This window comes from Capra hircus, chromosome 13 (genome assembly GCF_001704415.2).
Source record: "Capra hircus breed San Clemente chromosome 13, ASM170441v1, whole genome shotgun sequence".
NCBI classification, from domain to species: domain Eukaryota; kingdom Metazoa; phylum Chordata; class Mammalia; order Artiodactyla; family Bovidae; genus Capra; species Capra hircus.
The window spans coordinates 3123687-3146644 of NC_030820.1; the positions used below are offsets into that span (position 1 = coordinate 3123687).

Below are 22958 nucleotides of genomic sequence, written 5' to 3' on the forward strand. Positions count from 1 at the left end.
CCAATCCTAATCATTTTAACATATATAGTTTTCATATTTTTAATTTTTAAAGTCTTTATTGAATTTGTTACAATATTGTTTCTGTGTTATGTTTTGGGTTTTGGCCACAAGACATGTGGGATTTTAGCTCCCTGACTAGGGATTGAATCCTCATCCCCTGCACTGGAAGGTAAAATCTTAACCACTGGACCATCAAGAAGCTCCTTAACATGTATTATTATAATTCATTTTAAAAAGCATATATAGTTCTATGAAAGATATAATTGATAGTTTGATAGGGATTGCATTGAATCTGTAGATTGGAGGGATGGGATGGGGGATAGGAGGGAGGCTAGAGAGGAAGCAGATGTATATATCGTTGTGACTGATTTGTGTTGTTGTATGGTGGAAACCAACACAACAGTTACAAAAAAAAGGAATATGAAAAGGAATATATATATATGTATATACTCAGCTGAATCACTTTTATGTATACCAGAAACTCACATAGCATTGTAAATCAACTATACTTCCGAAAAACAAATTTTTAAAAATATTATATATAAAAAAAAGGGAACCCTCTTACACTGTTGGTTGGGAATACAAAGTAGTACAGCCACTATGGAGAATATTGTGGAGATTACTTAAAAAACTGGAAATAGAACTGCCATGTGTCCCAGCAATACACACTGAGGAAACCAGAATTGAAAGAGACATGTGTACCCCACTGTTCACTGAAGCTCTGTTTACAATAGCTAGGACATGGAAGCAACCTAGATGTCCATCGACAGATGAATGGATAAGAAAGCTGTGGTACATATACACAATGGAATATTACTCAGCCATTAAAAAGAGTGCATTTGAATCAGTTCTTATGAGGTGGATGAAATTGGAGCCTATTATACAGAGTGAAGTAAGTCAGAAAGAAAAACATTGATACATTATATTAATGCTTATATATGGAATTTAGAAAGATGGTAACAATGACCCTGTATGCGAAACAGCAAAAGAGACACAGATGTAAAGAACAGACTTTTGGACTCTGTGGGAGAAGGCAAGGGTGGGATGATTTGAGAGAACAGCATTGAAACATGTATATTCGGTTCAGTTCAGTTACTCAGTCATGTCTGACTCTTTGCGATCCCATGAATAGCAGCATGCCAGGCCTCCCTGTCCATCACCAACTCCAGGAGTTCACCCAAACTCATGTCCATCGAGTCAGTGATGCCATCCAGCCACCACATCCTCGGTCATCCCCTTCTCCTCCTGCCCCCAATCCCTCCCAGCATCAGAGTCTTTTCCAACGAGTCAACTCTTCGCATGAGGTGGCCAAAGTACTGGAGCTTCAGCTTCAGCATCATTCCTTCCAAAGAAATCCCAAGGCTGATCTCCTTCAGAATGGACTGGTTGGATCTCCTTGCAGTCCAAGGGACACTCAAGAGTCTTCTCCAACACCACAGTTCAAAAACACCAATTCTTCGGCGCTCAGCTTTCTTCACAGTCCAACTCTCTCATCCATACATGACCACTGAAAAAACCATAGTGGGAGAAGGCAAGGGTGGGAAGATTTAAGAGAATAGCACTGAAACATGTATATTACCATATGTGAAATAGATCGCCAGTCCAGGTTCGATTCATGAGACAGGGCACTCAGGGCTTGTGCACTGGGACAACCCTGAGGGATGGGATGGGGAGAGAGGTGGGGGGGCGGGGAGGTTCAAGATGGAAGACACATGTACACCCATGGCTGATTCATGTGAAAGTATGGCAAAAACCACTACAATATTGTAAAGTAATTAGCCTCCGATTAAAATAAATTAATTAATTTACAAAAAAAAATTATATATAAGTGAATAAACAATTTTTAGTATTATTTTGTGCACACGTTTAAACTATTTCATACAGTGTCATGAATAAAAGATTATTTGACAAAAGCTGGAAAATAAAAAAGTTACTGCCAAAGATGATGCATCTTAAGAAAGAGAGAGAAGATAACCCCCTTGCTTCTCCTTGTCTGCCCTTTGCTCTCCTGTCTTCTGGGCACATTTCCCACGGGCAGAATCCAGCCAGAAGTCAATTGGCTGAGAAATCTGAGAAATGTAGCTTGCAGGATGAGCCCCTTTCAATGTAAGAGAGACAGGAAAGAGTGGAGAATGGAGCTGAAAGCAAGCGGATAAATGCTTTGCAGGGTACATTCTGGATTTACAATGAAGTCCTTTAAAAACCGTGCAATTTTCAGCTTTCCAGAATGAAGGTCATATGCTTCTGTTTCATCATCTGATTGTGCAAAAGGACCTTTGAAAGCTCACAAGGAAATTCTAAAGAAGTCCCTGACCTGGGAAGGGGACCCAACGGGACCAGGGCCCCTCAGTTGGCACATCCCTTGGGGATCAAGCCCTCATTTACCCTTCTGCTCTAACTGTATCTTCCAGCTTCTGAGTGGGAAGGACTCTAGAATCATGATCTCTGGAAAGTGGGAGTTGTTGTTGTTCAGTCTCTATAGTGTGTCTGATGGTTTGTGACCCCATGGTCTGCAGTGCACCAGACTTGCCTAACCTTCACTATCTCCCAGAGTTCCCTCAAACTCATATCCACTGAGTCGGTGATGCCATCCAACCATCTCATCCTCTGTCACTCCTTTCTCATCCTACACTCAATTTTTCTCAGCAGCAGGGTCTTTTCCAATGAGTGAGCTCTTCACATCAGGTGCCCAAGGTATTGGAGCGTCATCTTCAGCAAATGGGAAACTGGGATAAATAAAGCAAAATGGAGGCTTCACAAGGTTGCCAGTATTTCAATAAAAATATCAGACATAACAGAAGATTGACAAGACAGTGACAAAAATCAGTTCAGTTCAGTTGTTCAGTCGTGTCCAGCTCTTTGCAACCCCATGGACTGTAGCATGACAGGCCTCCCTGTCCATCACCAGCTCCTGGAGCTTACTCAAACTCAGGGTCATCAAGTTGGTGATATCATCCAACCACCCATCCTGTGCCGTCTCCCCTCCTCCAGCCTTCAGTCTTTCCCAGCATCAGGGTCTTGACAGATGAGTCAAATCTTTGCATCAGGTGACCAAAGTACTGGACTTTCAGCTGCAGCATCAGTCCTTTCAATGAATATTCAGGGCTGATTTCCTTTAAAATGGACTGGTTGGATCTCCTTGTAGTCCAAGGGACTCTCAAGAGTCTTCTCCAACACCATAATTCAAAAGCATCAGTTCTTCAGCACTCAGCTTTCTTTACGGTCCAACTCTCACATCCATACATGACTATTGGAAAAATCATAGCTTTGACTAGATGGACCTTTGTTGGCAAAGTAATGTCTCTGCTCTTTAATATGCTGTCTAGGTGGCTCATAGCTTTCCTTCCAAGGAGCAAGTGTCTTTTAATTTCATGGCTGCAGACACCATCTGCATATTTTGGAGCCCCCCCCCCAAAAAAAATAAAGTCTTTACTGTTTCCATTGTTTCCCCATCTATTTGCCATGAAGTGATGGGACTGGATGCCATGATCTCAGTTTTCTGAATGTTGAGTTTTAAGCCAACTTTTTCACTCTTCTCTTTCACTTTCATCAAGAGGGTCTTCAGTTCTTCTTTGCTTTCTGCCATAAGGACAGTGTCTTCTCCACATCCGCGACAAAGATATGCAATATGAACAGATTTCTGGAAACAATTTACAATAACTCCTATTTTGCACTAAATAGAATATTTCTCCTTTATTCTATTTATTTACTTTTGGTTGTGTCCATGGTCTGTGGGATCTTAGTTCCCCAACCAGGACTGAATCCATGCCAGCAGCGGAATCTCAGAGCTTTTACCTCCAGGGAAGTTCCTTTTCCTTTTCAGAATAACATTTTCAGAAATTCATGCTTTTTGCCCTTCAGTCAGAAGTGTATCACTTAGACCAAGAGAACAAACAGAAGGACTATTGACTGATCCAATACCATGAAAAATAATCAAAACTGCTTAATTAGATTGTTGCAGACTTTTATAAGGAAGACCAGCATAAGAGAGGTTGTTGATAGGTTTCTTCAATGTTTTTCCAGAATAAAAGCTCAAACCCTGAACACTCTCAGGTTCACAGGTTTGATAAACTCCATTCTGCAGAATACAAGTAGGGTCTTCAATGACAACTTAGGAACTATACACCAGCACCATCCAATAGAAATATAACATGAGCCATAATAAAAAAATAAGTGGTGGGTGACATGAGTGAAAAGGGTCACTCATTTTAGGTACTAATTTGTACTTTTTAGGTACAAATTTCTAGTTATAAAATAACCCATGGGGATATAATGTACAGCATGGTGACTATAGTCAATAATGCTCTATTGCATATTTGAAAGTAGCTAGAAGAGTGAATCTTGAAAACCAACATCATGAAACTGGTAAGTCATTTTAAGAGTATTTTACATTCAGTACATCAAAAATATAATGGCAATATGCAATCAATGTAAAATTTAATTAATAAACTAATTTTGCTTTCCTTCTAATCTAATCTTTGAAATCTTACATGTATTTTGTGCTTTCAGCATGTCTCAATTCAGATACTAAATTTTTATTGGAAATATTTGATTTGTATTTGCATTTTATAAAACATGCAGTTGCCAAGAAAAATTCATGTGTTCACGTTCTGAGCACACATTTTTTAAAAATGGTTTTCAGTAACTGAATCAAGTATCAGTTTTTAAGTTTCAATTAAAATTAAATACAATTAAAAATTCAGTTTTTCACTCATGGCCATGGTTGCTGTGCTTGACAGATGCACGATGCTCATGGCTACCACATTAAACAGTGAAAAAGTCCATGAGACCAGGACTGCAAAATCCTGAGCTTTTATTTTTTTAACCTTTCTAACTTCATCATGCTACTTTTTGATGGGACCTATTTTTTTCTTCATAATGATCCATTTGAAGCCTGTAAATGAAGCTGTGTTCTTGTTCCTAGTGTCAGTAAGGAAGCAAATGTAGAAGCAGGAGGGAAGCTTCACATGACAGGATGTCTGTAGATGCATCAAAGAAAGAAAATCAACCTAAATCTTCAAGGTCTGCTGGATAGAATGGAGGTCCACGGAGCAGAACAACAGGCTTGGGAAATGAACTTGTTCGCTTTCAGACAGGGCTCTTTGTCATGACAGGAACTTGATTCAAACTGGCTTTGACAATGAAGGCTCTCGATGGACTTGAGGAACTAAAACATCTGCAGGCTCTGTAATGAGAAACTTGGGCATGGCTGAACCCAGGGCTTCAAACAATATCATCAGGAATTGATTTATCTCAGTCTCTTGATATCAGTACCTTGCTTTCAGTCTCAGAGTTTCTTCAACAGTGGCAAGATGGTTGCCAGTCCATGTCCTGTTCTTCACGTCCCTATCAGAGAGGGTGTGCTTCTTCCCTAAAAGACGCAGCAGGATTCCAGGCTTTCTGGTCATTGTCCTCTCCTTGGGTCAGGTCACTTGATTTACTATCTGAGCCACCAGGGAAGCCCCAAGAAGGCTACTTGTTTCCCCCCAAAATGATTGGTGGCTCAGACTGCAAAGAATCTGCAGACTGCAATGCAGGAGACTGGGGTTCGATCCCTGGGTCGGGAAGATCCCGTGGAGAAGGGAACGGCTACCCACTCCAATATTCTTGCTGGGAGAATTACATGGAGAGAGGAGCCTGGCAGGCTACAGTTCATGGGGTCTCAAAGAGTGAGACATGACTGAGCGACTAACACATATTCAGAATTTATGCAGCTTCATGAGAAACACTATATCATCTGCCAAGTGTTTCATCTCCTTTTTGCATTTGTCTTGTGGGAACCCACACTTTTTCCAAGCTACTCAATCTTGAGGAAGCTGTTTAACCTCATGTGCTTCATAGTATTATGGGAACAATAATAGGACCTTCCTTGTACATTCATAATAAAAATTAAATAAGCTAATATATGTGAAATATAAGACAATTTATGAATAGAGTCTGGCAGATAAGTTCTAAAAAAAGTCCACTAAATAAATCTGCAAAAATGTGATATTATCTATTTTTCTTAGAAAAGAAGATTCATTGACTTCTCAAGTGAGTTCATACATGCCTTTTTTCTGTTGAAGTGGGCTCCAGAGAGAGGAAAAACCACTGAAAATGTTTAATGAGTTAATGAATGAATCTCATTGTCAAAGTCAAGGATGTGTATACTTTTTTCAAAGGCATTTCTATGTCTTTAAATACTGTATCGTGATTTCTAGCTTAGGAGGATGTGTCAGAATTTAATTAAATTAAAACCAGGGCAGCCCTCCTGTCAAAGACACTCTGGTTAAATGAAACGGCACCAAGGAACCATGTGGGTATCATGACCATCATGAGGAATTGTCTTCTCTCTTCTTATTGTCCCAATGTTTGGTTTAATCAAGTTATAGGGATTATAGTAAATGAGGTGTATCTGGGAAAAGATTCCTTGAGAAATTAAGGTAACATCTACAGTTGCCTGTGCTGGGGAAAGCAGAACTCAGTCCTACTCAGAGGATGAAAACACCCAGACACGGAAGGAGAATGAGGCTGCCAATTGTCTGGTCCGATAACACCAAGTTGATATCTGATGAGAAGCTGAACCTCAGAGTCTTTTTTTGTTGGACATGTTCAATGAAAAAGAGCCATCCACAAAAGGTGATTCAAGGTACAACATCCTCTGCCTTCTCAACAGGCCTAGCCCTCTGTATCCATCCCACCCCCACATCTGCTCTAAAATTACCACCTTGGGGCCACATCACTGACGGGCACTGCATTCAGTAGCCCCTGACCTGTTACAGATATATTTATCACTTGCAGGGACACACATCCATATCCTGCCCCCCCCACCCCCACCCCCCACTGTCACACAGATAACGTATTAGATAAACAGGCTGGCGTATGTGAATTTTCCCAGTTCCCCTCACCTCTCCATACCTACATTTTCCCAAGTAAATGTGTAGTTCCTTCCGCTACAAAGTCTTTCTGTGGTCCCACACGGCTTGCTTTGGCCAGTGAAATGTGGACCGAAATGGCAGTGGACAAGTTTTGAGCCTACACCAAAGGGCAGCACATTTTCTGCTCGCTTCTTTTGCTCAGAACTCTGCCACACCATTCCTCTGGTTCCAGAAGAATGAAGCACACGTGGAACAGAGCCACCCTGGCCAGTCAGCAAAACCTGGAAGAATGGCAATGCATATTATTATTAGCCATGGGGGTTTGGGCTGCTTTGTTACATGGTATGGCTAGGTAATATTTGACTAGTAGACCAGCTATCAGCTAAGAGGGAGCAAGGCTCAGAGAGTCTTGGCCACAGCAGGTGAAATGTCTGGCAGGGGAGGCAGAACTGATAGGATCATCATGATAGCCATTCCTTATCCCTCCTTCCTTGCTCTCTGTAATTATAGAATCTGAAAAGTGCAAAGCCCAAGTTCCCAGAATGTGTTACAGCTGAGCCTCTGATCCAGTTCTAGTCAAAGATATAGAAGTAGAGATTTGCAGGGGACTCCTGAGAAAACTTTTGCTGTTTGAGCAAAAGATGGGAGGCTTCTGGTGCTGTCTTCCCTGCTTCTTCCTGCCTCGGAGGTGGTCTTGAAGCCTGGATCCATAGCAACCTACTGGCAAGTAGGAAGTGAGCAGCATGAGGCTGAAAAACCAACAGCTTGAGGAAGAGAGAGGAGGAAGAAGGAAGAGCCTGGGTTCTTGATGAGACTGCTGAGCAGCTAAACCAGCAGCAACTAGTGCCTATCTCTGATCTTCTTCCAACGAGAGATACAATCAGTGTCTGTTTTGTTTACACCTCTGTTACATGTGAAATGCATTCCCAGATGATATGCCTGTGTTATGGTTGAACTTGGATCTGACCCATTCTGTTTACATCAGAAAGACGATGCAATTTCCTCGTTGGTATTGAAGGAGCTGAAGTAGAAGGAAACTCTAAAAGTTTTGTCACTATTGTGGAGAGGGAGAGAGAAACATCAGTCTTAGCATTTAACATCAAATAGGAGCCCCCTAGAAACAGATGGGGAAACTTTGAGTACTTCTCTTTCTGTCCTGACCCACGCGCTCCATTAAAATCCAACCCATCCATCATTCTTAGCCTGTTCCCTGAAGCTTTCTCAAACTCCAGCCAGAATGACTCACCACTTTCTCTGAATTCCTCTAGTTGTTTCCTGTTTGTTTCAGCCTGGGTGTGCCCCTCAGTTGGCAGATCACCCTTGGCCCTGCATGAATCCGGCTGTGTATGTATCTTATCTTCCCTACAAGGATAGTGTCTCAATAGCCCCCGCAGAATCTCCTGCAGAACTTTGTAGAGAGTGGTCAGCATGCATCAGGCTTTCAGAACTAGCGCTAGCTTTTAATAAAATGAAGTACATATGAACATGCTTTACAGCAAGCCTAGCCTCACACCCAGGCTTGTGGGTGTATCTGGAAACCTAATTAGGGATTGGCAGCAAAAACAGTTCAGTTTAGGATGGTTTCTATTGTAGAGGAAGCAGATTAAAAAAGAAATGAGAGGAGAAATAAAGAACAATCCAAAGTCACCTCCAAAGAGGCCATAGTCTGTATCATTTATTCCCGCTTGGGAGCCTTCCTATCAGAAGTTCTGATGATAGAGAGTCAGCAGTCTGGAACACTTCTGCATTTTTACCCTGTTCCTTAAAATATATGTTGGATTGTTTAGAATTTTTCGCTACCACTTTAGTTAAAAAGAAGAGAGAAACTCCAACCTGGCCAGTGCCTGAATGCATAGCCAAGAAATGGGGTAGTGGGATCACTCCTTGGACTGAGTACCCCAGAGAAGGCCCTGAAACAAGGATTTGAGGCAAATGGCTTCTTTGGGAGAAGATTCCAGGAAACACAGGAAGAATGTGGGAATGAGGCAGCAAAGGGAAGGAAGCGAGCATGGATGGGTATTAGTGAGTTAGACGTGCTTTGGCCGCCTGACGCAGAGAACTGACTCAGCTGGAAAAGACCCTGATGCTGGGCAAGATTGAGGCAGGAGGAGAAGGGGACGACAGAGGATGAGATGATCGGATGGTATCATCAACTCGATGGACATGAGTTTGAGTAAGCTCTGGGAGCTGGTGATGGACAGGGAGGCCTGGCATGCTGCAGTCCATGAGGTCACAAAGAGTCAGACATGACTGAGCTACTGAACTGAACTGAACCTGTGGGTACCAGGATCTGGTGTCCCGGTAGGGAGTTCTGTGGAGACCCCACCTTCAAAACTTTTCACTATGCAACATAAAGTTACTACACCAAGGGTGGAAGAAAATATTATTTTTCTAAAATAAATATAAAATATTTTATAAGAGGAGTTGCCATTTCTGCTTCCTTATAATTTTTTAAACTTTATATTCCACAATGAAAGCATATCTTTGATAGCCTCCTCACAAAAGCTTTGAGAAAATGTCATGTCGCTCATTGTCAACAACAGTAAAATGATTTTGTTGACCTGACCCGTCTGAGCCTCTCTCTGCTGTCAGCCTCTGTTTAGCGCAAGGGTACCAGCTCACAGGGGCTTAGCAGCCTTTGCTCTGCTGCCCTCATTCCCCAAGAAGTTCATGGTTCATATCAGTGCAGCCCTCCCAACAGTATCCATTCATTCTTTCAAGAAAATATTTATAGAGTACCCACCATGTGCTGGGAACTTCCCTAGGCACTAGGCAAAACCAGACCTCATCCTAACCCTCATGCAAAGAACTGAGCAAAAAAAAAAACACAAAAATTTTAAAGAAGTCTGTCTTTGAGAAGCACAACCGGGAGTGTTCTCTACAGGAGTTCTATGAGGTCCCAGTTCTCTGGGAAACTAGAGTAGGGGATTTTGATCTAATGGGGGAAGCTGCCCTTAAGAAGCGAGATTCAACCTAAGTTCTGAAGGATGCAGAGAAGTTAACCAGGCATAAATTTGCTGCATTTCTAATGTGTCCATATTGGGGTCTTGACATGCTACTTTGTCAGGCCACAACTAAGTTTCCTAACATAACAGAGAGAAAAAAGAGCAGTGTTGGAGTAATTCCCTAGTGTCTGTAGAAAGATGGGAAAATTCAAAGCAAGTGGCAGTTGATAAGCGCTGAGTGGTCAGGAAAGCCTCTGTGGAGGAAGTGTAGCTTGAGTTCAACTTTTATGCCAACAAGGAGGAAAGGTTCCCAAGGAAGAGCAACCACACGCCCAAATACTCAGAGGGGTTGACATCAGGGGCCCTTCGGTTGGGCAGTGAGACGACCATCAGGATAAGAGCAGAAGCTGAGTGGTAGGTAGAAGAGATGACCTGTCCTTGGAGGCTGGATAAAGATGCTTGGACGTGATGTGATGGGAGTCCATGGTGCTATCTACAGGAGGGCTGAAGGAGCTGACTTTACCCCCAGAAGGAGAGGAGCCAGAGGGGCTGGCCACAGTGATCCAGACAGCAAGAGAGAGGGCCTCTCACAAGGAGGGCTGTCTTCCTGGTATCCACGGTAAATCAGGCTTGAAGAGGTTCACTGAATTTTTAGCTTCTGAAAAGGAAATTTCTATTATTAATAGAAAGGGAAACATCATTATATTACTTGATGGAATAGATTGTGTCTCATTTATTTTATCTATCTGTCTCTTACAACCAAGGAAATATACTGAAACCCAACTGATTCCTGTCCTTTCCCAGAATGTCTCTGCAAAGAGACCATATTTGCAAGTCATCCAGGACTCAGCTTTCCTGGAGCAAACCGTGGACTGGGAGACCCTTCTCCTGCTCTGAGGAACCCTTCTTCCAGATCCTCAACACTCCTGACCCACAAAAGTCGCTGCCAGCTGCGCTGGGGAGGGAGGGAGGGTGGGAGGTGTAGGTAATACTGTCAGAGAGCCAAACTACTGCAGGGGCTGCAGAGGCAGCAGGGCGGGGCTCAGGAATCAATTCCACCCAGAGGCTGGTGGACCAAGAGGTGCCTGCTCTGCCCCATTGCTTCCCGGGACCAGGAACTCCTTGGCTGGACCATACCTTTGTAGGCCATTTTCTAGCATGTCCCCCTACTGGAATCCCCCCTTCTGTTCTAGATCTCTCCAGGAAAGGGGAATTGCTAAGTTCTATGGTGTTCTGTCTTACTGTACACTTTAAGGGCCTTTTGAGCAACAATAGAGAGTCAGCTTTACTCCCGCTTCAGCACACACTGCAAAGCTCCAATCAAGACATTCTTCTTGTTGTTGTTCAGTTGTTAAGTCACGTCCGACTCTTTGAGACCCCATGGACTGCAGCACACCAGGCTTCCCTGTCCCTCACTATCCCCTGGAGTTTGCTCAAACTCATGTCCATCGAGTCGGTGAAGCCATCCAACCATCTCATCCCCTGTAATCCCCTTCTCCTCCTGCCCTCAATCTTTCCCTGCATGAGAGTCTTTTCCAATGAGTCAGCTCTTCACATTTTGACTGAAGTATTGGAGCTTCAGTTTCAGCCTCAGTCCTTCCAATGAATATTAAGGGTTGACTTCCTTTAGGATTGACTGGTTTGATCTCCTTGCAGTCCAAGGGGCTCTCAAAAGTCTTCTCCAGCACCACAGTTCTATGGGTGACAATCTGGAACTTTGCTCAAAACTCTACAGTAAGTCCCCTATTTTCGTTCTGAGAGCATGTCCCTAAGTCCAATTTGTTCTTAAGTCCAACAAAGCTAGCCTAAGGAGCCCAGCTAACACAACTGACTATATAGTACTGTACTGTACTGTAATAGGTTTATAATACTTTTCACACAAATAATAAGTAGAAAATAAACAAATACAAAAAATAAAGAAAACATTTTTTAATCTCATAGTGCAGTGCCTTGAAAAGTAGAGCAGTACAGTACAACAACAGCTGGCATACAGAGGCTGGCATGCATGTTCACATCTTTGAAAGTTTGCAAAACTTGAAGCCCTGTATGTAGGGGACATTACTGTATTTGCCTAGCAAACATGCTGTTTTTATTTTGATTTTAAGTTTATTGGGGAAGCACATAGAAATAATGGGGTATGACGGCCCACAGCTTCCAAGCTTGTCCTTGATACCACCCCCTGAGCCCTTTTCAGTTACAGACTCTTATTAAAAGTCCTACACCCTTATCTGTACTTTCACACCAAGGACAAGTGGCTTGTATTCAGAAAAAATACAGTGAATAAATTGTTTAATTAATTATCTAGCTTCCCTACGGACCTGGATACTTCCTTTCGGTGAGCACCTGCCTGAAAGATTTTCAGGAACCCATTTCTCCCCAAACACCCCACTCAGATCAGACCTTTCAGCTGCTGGGGCCTCTTTTGGAAATAAGAGCTTTCCTGAATCTCTGACGCCCTCTAGTGGCTGTCTCAGGCTGAATTCTTGCCCAAACTCAGCAGTCTTTCCATCCCCTACTAAAATTAAAACAAGCCCTGAAATTAAAAATGAAAAAACAAAAAGCACATATCTTTTTCTTCTGATTTTCTGAAAGTGCAAGAAAACAAATTTAGGGATGTCTACTTTCTGAAACCATGAAGGTTCATCTGGCCTCTTACCAGCCCTGGTTGGTTTGGGTTTTAAAACTTTGATCGCATTTTTCAATCTGCTCTGTACCCCAAATGACTTTCCATTTGCCCCAAAGACATACTTTAATTTGGTCTTTAATTTGTTTCAGAGAAACCCCGAGTGTCTTCTCAAAAACAACACCAGCAACACACGGGAGGGGCCCAACTGTGTCCTTTAAGTGGAGGAGGGCAGACTTCTCCGCCAAGGTGCCCCCGTAAAGCCTCTGTGTGACTCCAGGTGCCAGGGGCATCACAGAGAGCCTTGTCAGGACCAGAGATGCTGCTGTCTCTTTTGACGTTGGCAGACAGGTGAAACCTGGGTGTGGTCTGAAATTGGCTTCATTGGTCATTTTTATGAATCGATTTTTACAAACCCATGAGAAGTGTTCCTAATATAAATAGCCTGCGTTATTCTTGTATCACCTTCATCTGACCCCTGGGAGTGCTAAAGAAAAGCCCATCAGGCTTACCTGGCCTTCAGCCTGAGGCAGGCAGCTAGGCCGCTGGCTAGGAGGAGACTGAAGGAGGGGAGGGAGACAGCGCCTCTGATGACACTGCTCTTCCCTTGGTTGAGAGGGAGTGAGTATTTGCTGCTCTTGTTTTGCTGACCGTTGAATAGCTCATCTAGCGGGGTAGGTATGACCGTCTCCATTCTGCAGATAGGGACATTGAAACACAGACTTAAATAATTTTCCAAAGATCACACTACATTAGAGGCAAGGTTACGATTCAAATCCACTTCTGCTCTCAGCCCGGCTCTTTATTCTGCCCTGCCTCTTATCTTGCTTAGCTGAGGGCTTCCGGTCCTTCACTCAGTCTATGTGAATGGTGTCTCTGAAGTTGAGTGATGTGCACCCTGCACGTCTGTCCAGAGCGGCTCAAACTTTGATTGCCTTGAACCCCTCCCATGACCCAGATTCTAAGCCCAGCCTGAGGACTAGAATCTTGATACTCAAAGTGTGGCCCCTGAAACCACAGCAATACTTGGGAGCTTTTAAGAAATATAAGTTGGCAGGCCCCACCCCAGACCCAGCGAATCACAAACTTCAAGGTTTGAGACTAGAAATGCATACCCAGAGCTTCTCAACTTTGAGGTGCACTCAGATCACCTGGGGGTCTCGTTAGGTGCAGGCTCTGCCTCTCTAACCAGCTCCCAAAGGACGCCAGTGCCGTGAGCCACCTTTGTAATAACACGCCCCTAAATCAGTAATTCTCAAACTTAAGCCTGCCTTCCATTCACCTGGAGGGCTTAATAAAACAGATTGATGGTGCCTCATCCCCCAAAATTCTGATTCAGAAGGTCTGGAACGGGGCCGGAGAATTTTCTAACAAGTTCCCAGGTGACGCTGGTAAAACGATCCTTCTTTGAGAACCACTGCCCTAGCCTATAAGAACGTCCTTCAGTTAGACGGTTAACCTCTTGCTTTTTGGCTCTGCATTTGCATGAAGCCACACTTAGTCCTTGAATCCTGGCTCCTTAGGGTTGAAAATAACTTTAGAGGCCAGAGGCAAAGCCAGCGTGCAGCAGCTAGACTTACTGGATTCAGTGTTGTTTACTCTGCATCCTGCTGGCTCTGCAGCTCCATAAATTTTCCAGCATCCAGCAATGGCAGTGGTTTTGGTGAGCTCTGCATCTCAGGCCGGTTTTGTAAGCACTTGATTCCCTAGTAGACACATATGTCATTGGCACAATCTGTGAAAACACAGGCGCCTCCTACCTCACAGCTCTTCGAAAAGAGGGCTTTGGAAAAAACCAGCAGCCTCCCTGGCAGCCATGGTGGAGAGAAAATGCAGCAGCCAGCAGGCAAACCCAGACGAGGTAACTCAGCACAGAGGCCCGGGAGCAAAGTAATAAACCGGGACCCTGACAGCTACTGCATTCACATTCTGCTGGGCAACCCCGAAAAGGTTGTTTAACCTCTCTTTTCAGAGAAAATGCTTTTCCTTAAGGTAAATAATACTCTTATTCAAGGAAATGCATACAAGGGAGGGTCTCAGATATGGACTTCAATCAGTTTCTGTTAGTGACAAACCACCCATTTATTAAAGCTCATGATATTTGAGAAAAAAGTAGTCCTGTATATTCCTTTTTCTTAATCAGTTTTTTATTGGAGTGTAGTTACTTTATGATGTTGTGTTAACTTCTATTGCACAGCAAAGTGTATATACATATATCCCTCCCTTTTGGATTTCTCTCCCATCTGGCACCCCACAGTGCATTACGTAGAGTTCTCTGTGCTATGGAGTATGTTCCCTTCAGGTGTCCTACATATTTTCTTGAAGCCGAGGTTTGGAACTGGCATGCCATCACTTCCTCCATATTCTAGTGGCCAAAGTCAGACCCAAGACCAGTCCACTGCTTCGTGGGAGGAGCTGCAACATCACACGGTAAAGATAGGGAGGAGGGAGTAGTTTGGAGCCACTCTGCAATTGACCACAGAGGAGTTTTCTCAGTTTGGGAGACACTGAGACAGAGAAAACCAGGGCAATGGTTTACTTGGTTACTTGAGAAGTGAAGGAAATGCTAGTGGGAGCACAGGGGATTGAGACCCAGAGGAAAGCAGCTGGTAAAGCAAGCACACTCTGGCCAGCCAGCACTCTGGCAGATAGAGCTGAATTTCACTGGAAAACTCTGGGAGTGCTGGACACATGCCTTTCTGTTATCCTACCTGAGAGAGGGAGCTAAGGCATTTATATATCAATTCTTAGCAGTTATTGTTGAGGGCTTTTTTTAAGGGGGCACTGATTTCCCCTTACTTCAGCCTCCCCTGCTGGGCAGGTGCTGGTAGTTGGTGGCCTGGCCCCTTTGCACCAAAGGGGTGAGGGTCAGGATATGCAAGTGGGACACCCGTGCTGCCTCCTGCAATGGTGATATAAAAAAGAAAAAGAAAACTCAAGCTTCGCTTTTAAGTTAGTTAAGTAATAACATCTTCCCCCCCGCTAGTTTGAGGTCTTTTTGTTTTATTTGCAGGTGATGCTTCATTTCTTTTCCCAATCCAAGTTTGGAACACTAGATGGCGTCATATCAAGATATCATGCAGCTCTGGAAGCAAAGTGCGATGTTCCTGGTTGTCCTTGGAACTGAACAATTAGCAGCATGAGTTGGGAGCAAAGAGCTGTCTGCTGTAGCTGTGGTGGACCACTTCAGCTCTACCAAGAACATTACTCAGGCTGAACTTGCCCCTTGGCACCAACGTCACACACCATGGTGGGCAGGGGGTGGGCAAAGCGCAGAGGGCAGGCAGAGGTCACTGACCTTCTCTAAGGTGTGGAGTTCCCAAAATCACTAGAAGGAAGCAGAAAGAACAATGAAATTTTCTAATCCCAGAAAGGTCTTTGAGCTGTATGGAAATGGGCCAGAAGGAAAACATTAAACTTATAGTAGAGATTCATTCTTGGGGCTGGAAGTGGAGAAGGGGATAGTAAATGAGGTTGAAAGTGAGGATCCAAGATATTTAACATTTTATTTTAAATATTTCATGCAAATGAGACAAAATTTAAGCAACGATCAACTCTTTATAAAAGATACTAGGTAGTTGCCATATTATCATCTCTACTTTTTCTTAAATTTCAGAAAAAGTGTGTAGGGAATAGGGTTGGAGGGGAATGATGTTCTCTTGTAATTAGCAAGGTCTGGCAGGCCTGTAGAAGTAACATTGTTAGTCGATTAACATTTGCTAAGTGCTTCCCCTTACTGAACCTTCATTTCCTTGTTTATAAAATGAAGATAACAGTAGTATCAATGTCAAGGGTTGTAGTTAAGTCTTAGATGAGGTGATACACCCATACCGCCCAGCATGGCATCCCAGGAGAGATGCTTCCTCAGAAAATGCTCGCTGCTCCCTTCATCCGTCCCCCAGTGCTCACCATGCCAGTAAGGGTTAGGATCCCCTCCTGTGGAGTCAAACAGATGACTGGCTAGTTGTCTGCTGGACTTCCCTGGTGACTCAGATGGTAAAGAATCCACCTGCAATGCAGGAAACCAAGATTCAATCCCTGAGTCAGGAAGATTCCCTGGGGAAAGAACAGCTACCCACTCCAGTATTCTTGCCTGGAGAATTCCATGGGCAGAGGAGCCTGGCCAGTTACAGTCCATAGTGTCACAAAGAGTCGGACATGACTGAGTAACTAACATTTTCACTTTTCTAAATATGGCTAGAAACAGAAAAAAAATCTTAAAGCCTTACCCTGACTTCTCTGAGTTCAGGGACAGCTTTGGTTTAAGAAAAAAACAAAAAACAAAAAAAATTGCTTATGGAAATAAGGCTAGAGAGACCCTCTTTATGGAAAGAGTTCAGTTCAGTTCAGTTGCTCCGTCATGTCCGACTCTTTGTGATCCCACAGACCACAGCACTCCAGGCCTCCCTGTCTATCACCAACTCCCAAAGCTTGCTCAAACTCATGTTCATTGAGTTGGCGACGCCATCCATCTCATCCTCTGTCATCCCCTTCTCCTCCTGCCCTCAATCTTTCCCAGAATCAGGATCTTTTCCAGTGAGTCAGCTCTTCGCATCAGGTGGCCAAGGTATTGGACTTTCAGCTTCAGCATCAGTCCTTCCAATGAATATTCAGGACTGATTTCCTTTAGGATGGACTGGTTGGATCTCCTTGCAGTCCAAGGGACTCTCAAGAGTCTTCTCCAACACCATAGTTCAAAAGCATCAGTTCTTTGGCACTCAGCTTTCTTTATAGTCCAACTCTCACATTCATACATGACTACTGGAAAACAATAGCTTTGACTAGACAGACCTCTGTCAGCAAAGTAATGTCTCTGCTTCTTAATGTTCTGTCTAGTTTGGTCATAGCTTTTCTTCCAAGGAGCAAGCATCTTTTAATTTCATGGCTGCAGTCACCATCTGCAGTGATTATGGAGCCCAAGAAAATAAACTCTCTTACTGTTTCCATTGTTTCTCCATCTATTTGCCATGAACTGATGAGACCAAATACCATGATCTTCATTTTTTGAATGTTGAGTTTTAAGCCAGCTTTTTCACTCTCCTTTCACTTTCATCAAGAGGCTCTTTAGTTCTTCTTCATTTTCTGCCGTAAGGGTGGTATCATCTGCATATCTGAGGTTATTGATATTTCTCCCGGCAATCTTGATTCCAGCTTGTGCGTCATCCAGCCCAAAATTTTGCATGATCTACTCTGCATATAAGTTAAATAAGCAGGATGACAATATACAGCCTTGACATACTCCTTTCTCAATTTGGAACCAGTCCATTATTCTATGTCTGGTTCTAACTGTTGCTTCTTGACCTGCATACAGATTTCACAGGAGGTAGGTTAAGTGGTCTGGTATTCCCATCTTTTGAAGATTCCCATCTTTTGAAGAATAATTTTCCACAGTTTGTTGTGATCTACACAGTCAAAAGCTTTAGCACAATCAATAAAGGAGAAATAGATGTTTTTCTGGAATTCTCTTGCTTTTTCGATGATCCAGTGGATGTTGGCAATTTGATCTCTGGTTCCTCTGCCTTTTCTAAATCCAGCTTGAATATCTGGAAGTTATCGGTACACATATTGCTGAAGCCTGGCTTGGAGAATTTTGAGAATTACTTTTTTAGCATGTGAGATGAGTGTAATTGTGTGGTAGTTTGAACATTCTTTGGCATTGCCCTTGTTTGGGATTGGAATGAAAACTGACCTTTTCCAGTCCTGCAGCCACTGCTGAGTTTTCCAAATTTGCTGGCATATTGCGGAAAGAGGGACTCTGGAATTTAACAATAAGCATTTTAGAAATGCTACAGTCTTCTACTCTGAAAGGGCATGAACCTAGTTCTAGAACAGACGTGGATTCTTTGGTGTGGCTTGTAAAAAGATACACCCTTTCTCCTTTGAATGTAATGAGAACTCTTGATTTTTATGCAAATTAGAGAAAACCCATAACCAGCCTTCACAGCACAAAACACCATGAAGACAAGACAGCAGATGGTAATGGGCTGGTAAGAGGGGAAGATATGGGATGAGATCTATTAAATGGAGGTGATAGAGCCTGACCTCTAAGAGAGAGGGCTTCTCTGGCCTTTCTACATCTTGCCTGGAAAGCTAGGGCAGGCTTAGAAGGGAACACAGTATTCCTCAGAGTCTTATTTTATCTGGGGATCTCTGAATCTGGAAAAGATGGTCCTTAAAGACTGAGAAGCCAAAGCCTAAACCCATTGGGCTAGGCTTGTTCTCTGCAAGGGTTACAAATAATCTCAGTCTTTTCCACACATAAGAGCCTGCTGGAGGGGTGTGTGTGTGTGTGTATATGTGTGTGTGTGTGTGTATGTGTGTGTGTGTGTGGTGTACAGGGCCTCCCATCCATTTGATATCACTTACCTATTACTACAGCAATGCTGGTAATAAACAGCTCCAAAATTAATGACTTGAAATGACAACTGTTTCTTTAGCTCCTGAATCTAAGGCTTGCAACTGGGACTGAGCTGAGCTTGGAGGTTCTGGTCTCAGTTGGGCAGCTATTCTCTAAAATGAAATAGCATGGTAAAAGAAGAAACCTTAGACCATCAGAAAGGAAGAAATACAGTAACCAAAACTATGCATAATAACAACAGAATTACCTTTTCTTCCTGAGACTTCTAAATTATATTTGATGTTTGAAGCAAAAATTATAACATTGCCTGATATGCTTATTAAAATATGTAGAGGAAATATTTCAGAAAATTTTCTTATGAACAGAGGAGGATAAATGGACATAAAGAGAGGTAAGATTGTCTACGCTTCATTCAAATGAGTAAAATGATGACAACAGTAGACTGTGATGAGTTTTTTATGTATATATACATATAAGAGCAACCATTAGGAAAAAACTACACAGAGAGATACACTGTTGATGAACATTACAGATAGTTCAAGTGCAATTCTAAAAAACTGTTCAAATAACTCCTATGAAAGCAAAAAAAAATCATAAATGAAAAACAGGAACAAACAAAAAAAAATAAAATGGCAAACTTAAGCCTGATATATCAATGCATGTGTCACGTATGTGTGCTAAGTCACGCCCGACTCTTTTGCAACCCCATGGACTGTAGCTTGCCAGGCTCCTCTCTCTGTGGGATTTTCCAGCCAAGAATACTGGAGCAGATTGCCATTTCCTTCTCCAAGGGATCTTCCCGACCCGGGGATCGAACCCATGTCTCTTGTATTGGCAAGCGGATTCTTTACCACTGAGTCACTTGGGAAAATATTATATCAATGTGTGCAAAGTCACTTCAGTTATGTCTGACTCTGTATGACCCTATGGACTGTAGCCTGTCAGGCTCCTCTGTCCAAGAGAGTCTCCAGGTAAGAATACAGGAGAGGGTTGCCTTTTCTTCTCCAGGGACCTTCCTGACCCAGAGAGCCAACTCACGTCTGTTGCATCTGCTGCATTGGCAGGTGGGTTCTTTACCACTAGGGCCACCTGAAGTACATTGAATTTAAATGGTCTAAATATATCAGTTAAAAGACCTTGGCAGAATGGATTTAAAAATGTAATCCAACTATATATTGTCTACAAGAAACTCACTTCAAATATAGCAACATGCACAGGTTGAAAGTAAAATGATGGAAACAGTAATCAAAGGAAAGCAGGCATGGCTAGTTAATAACAAAGAAGACTAGACTTGAGATAATCGCCTGGTAAGAGGGGAAGATGTGGGATGAGATCTATTGAATGGAGATGATAGTTAATAACAGATAAAGTAGACTAGACTTGACAGAAAAAAAAAATACAGACTTAGTGAGAGAGATTATACACTGATGAGAGGGTCAATCCACAGAGAAGATATAGTGACAATCACTGTGTATCCCCCAGGCAACACAGATGCAAACTATATGAAACAAACCTGATAAAATTGAAAGAAGTATACAAATCTGCAAATACAGTTTCAGACTTCTACCCTCTCTTTTAATATTTGATGGAACAACTTGTTAGAAAATTGGAAAAGATATACAAGAACTCAACAACGCCATCAACCAACAGGATCTAGTCCACATTTATAGAGTGTCCCCCAGCAACGGAGGACACACATTCTTTTCAACTGCCAGCAGAACATAGGTCAAGATAGACCATTTCCTGGGCCGTAAAACAAATCTTGAGAGATGCAAAAGAATTGAAATCATACAGTGTATGGTCTATCGATAGAGTCAGTCGAGAAATCATCATTCTCCCTGTTCAAATTTATTTGCATAATGAAATTGACAAAACCTGCTATAGTTAACCCCCAGAGTTGACAATATACACAAGTTGCATTAATGGAAGAAGAAATTTTACAAATATAAGAACCAGATCTATATATAAAGATTAGTTCTTGCCTGGAGAATCCCAGGGATGAGGAAGCCTGGTGGGCTGCCATCTATGGGGTCGCACAGAGTCAGACACGACTGAAGCGACTTAGCAGCAGCAGACACTTGAAAGTTTTCTTTATGTAATTAGAGGCCTCAAGGTCCATCTCTCCTGGTAGTTAAGGAACATGATTACCTGGCTAAGACTAACAACTAATTTCATTTTCACCATCAGTCATTAATCCCTGCAATATAACCATAGAACAATCTTGGACAAGAGAAGAAAGAAACCTGATCTCTTTTCTAGACCTTTGTTCACTCAAGAGGCCAACAACATGCCAACTGATGCCCTTCTTACTGCAAAGGATATTGTCAAATAGCCTCTCCTAGGCTGTATCATAGAGCACAGACCACTTTAAGGTATTTCAACACCTTTTTTCTATTTCAAGACTAGTCTGAACAGATTTCATGGAGTTTATTCCATGCCTCTTCATGTGAGAGGAAAACCATTTGGTCATTTATAGCCTAAGGGGACAGAGAGGAAAGAGGAAAGTACATAGTGGCTATCATTTCTTTGGGGACAGAGAAAAGAGATTATTTGCTCTATTGGAAGCATTTGGAACCACTGGGATAGTTCATGCAGCCATTAACTTTCAGTTATTCAAACAACTGGGTGACTTTCAATTATTTCTAAATGAGCTTTTTCAATGAAGGCATATATATGTTCATTTAATAGGAAATGTAATAAGAGTTGGTTGATCCAGGATCTCAATATTGTTATCTGGAGTTTAGGTTCTATATAATCCTCGGCTTTGCTATTCCCATGGTTGGTTTCATGTTTTAAGGTTGTCCAGGGGATACTGGTAGATTCATCTGACTTCAGTTATGGAAAGAGAGAATAGTTTACTCTTAAGACCAAGGCAGAACTTCCCTGGATGATACCAGGAATCCTCTCATCACATGTCATCTACCAGAACTGGGTCACATGACTTTTCCCAAACCAACTGCAGACAAGGGGGTCAACTCTTAATCCCATCAGACTCACTCCTCAAGCTGAAGGGGTTCCTCTGGGTCATAGGGGCTACATGAGGATGGGGCATCTGTAAAAGAGAGGTTCTGTGAGGAAGTAAAAGGGAGATAATGGGTTCTGTGTAGGCAGCTGGGGCTCAGTAACACTGAGTATGTTTCTAAGAGCAGAAATCTTAGACTCAAACAATGAAATGATCTAGCTGTCTCAAAGAACTGAAGGAGTTCACAGATAAATCAGGCAAGGCTTCATCCAGCAAACCAGTGATGTCATTAGGACCTGGCTTCCCCACCTCTCTGCCCTCTGACTCCACACAGTGGTCTCCTGCCAGCAAAAGGCTACAGCAGATTGAAAGTCTGAATTGCTTAGCATGTTGAGTTGGGAGAGAAGTGGAAAAAGGGAATCAGTTCTAACAGTTTCAGTGAAAGACTATTCCTTTTGCCAGAATCCTCAGAAAACAGCTCCTCATATCTCATTGGCTTTGATGTGGGCATGCACCCAACCTAAACCAATTATTGTGGCCCAGCAGTGGGATTGACTAGTTTAATCCCAATCATAATCTCTATGTGTAAGCGTAAACTCACAGCAGTGAAAACAAATGAAACCAAAAACCCCACAAAATCCAGTGGTTTAACCCAGTGAGATTTATTCTTTGCATTCATTCAGTATGGATGGACAGTGACTTCACTCCACACAGTTGTTCAGGAACCCACTCTCTTTCTGTGCAGCTTTGCCCTGGGCATCAGTGTGGATGTGGAAAGCAGATGGAGAGGGAGAGGCAGAGAAATACTCTGGCCCCAGCTGGCATCCACAGCCATGGTGAAATGTGACTGCATTCACGCCTGCCCTGTGGCCATTTTGTCCTAACTCAGCCAAGAGGACTAGGGGGACATATTTCTGAGGACTCTGTTGCTAAATGGTACAATGATAGGGTAGGTTTGACTTTTCTAATTTTTAATCTTCCTTCGAACTAACTGTGAAACTCTTTATGTAAGTTAAATTACTGGGGCATTTTTCCTGATTTCTGAAAGAAAATAAAGTTGTGTTAACCATGGGCAAGCTACTTGCCTTCTCTCTGTGTCAGCTTCTGCATCTGTAAACCCTTCATCTGAGCTCAATACCACTTTAAGGTTGTGTACTCATTTGCTAGAACCGCCATGACAAAATACCACAGACTGCAATACAAATGCACTTTT

The 22958-nt window shown here is 42.7% G+C and overlaps 1 long non-coding RNA gene across 1 annotated transcript in view; it reads right to left on the minus strand.

Annotated features, from left to right (window-relative positions):
* Positions 11519 to 22958, minus strand: part of LOC102181967 — a 76657-nt gene continuing 65217 nt past the window's right edge. The window contains exons 3-7 of the long non-coding RNA XR_001918983.1: positions 18792 to 18935; positions 16335 to 16434; positions 15225 to 15753; positions 14006 to 14131; positions 11519 to 13120 (exon numbers count right to left, since the gene is read on the minus strand). This is a non-coding gene — a long non-coding RNA (uncharacterized LOC102181967). The remainder of the gene's footprint in view (positions 13121 to 14005; positions 14132 to 15224; positions 15754 to 16334; positions 16435 to 18791; positions 18936 to 22958) is intronic.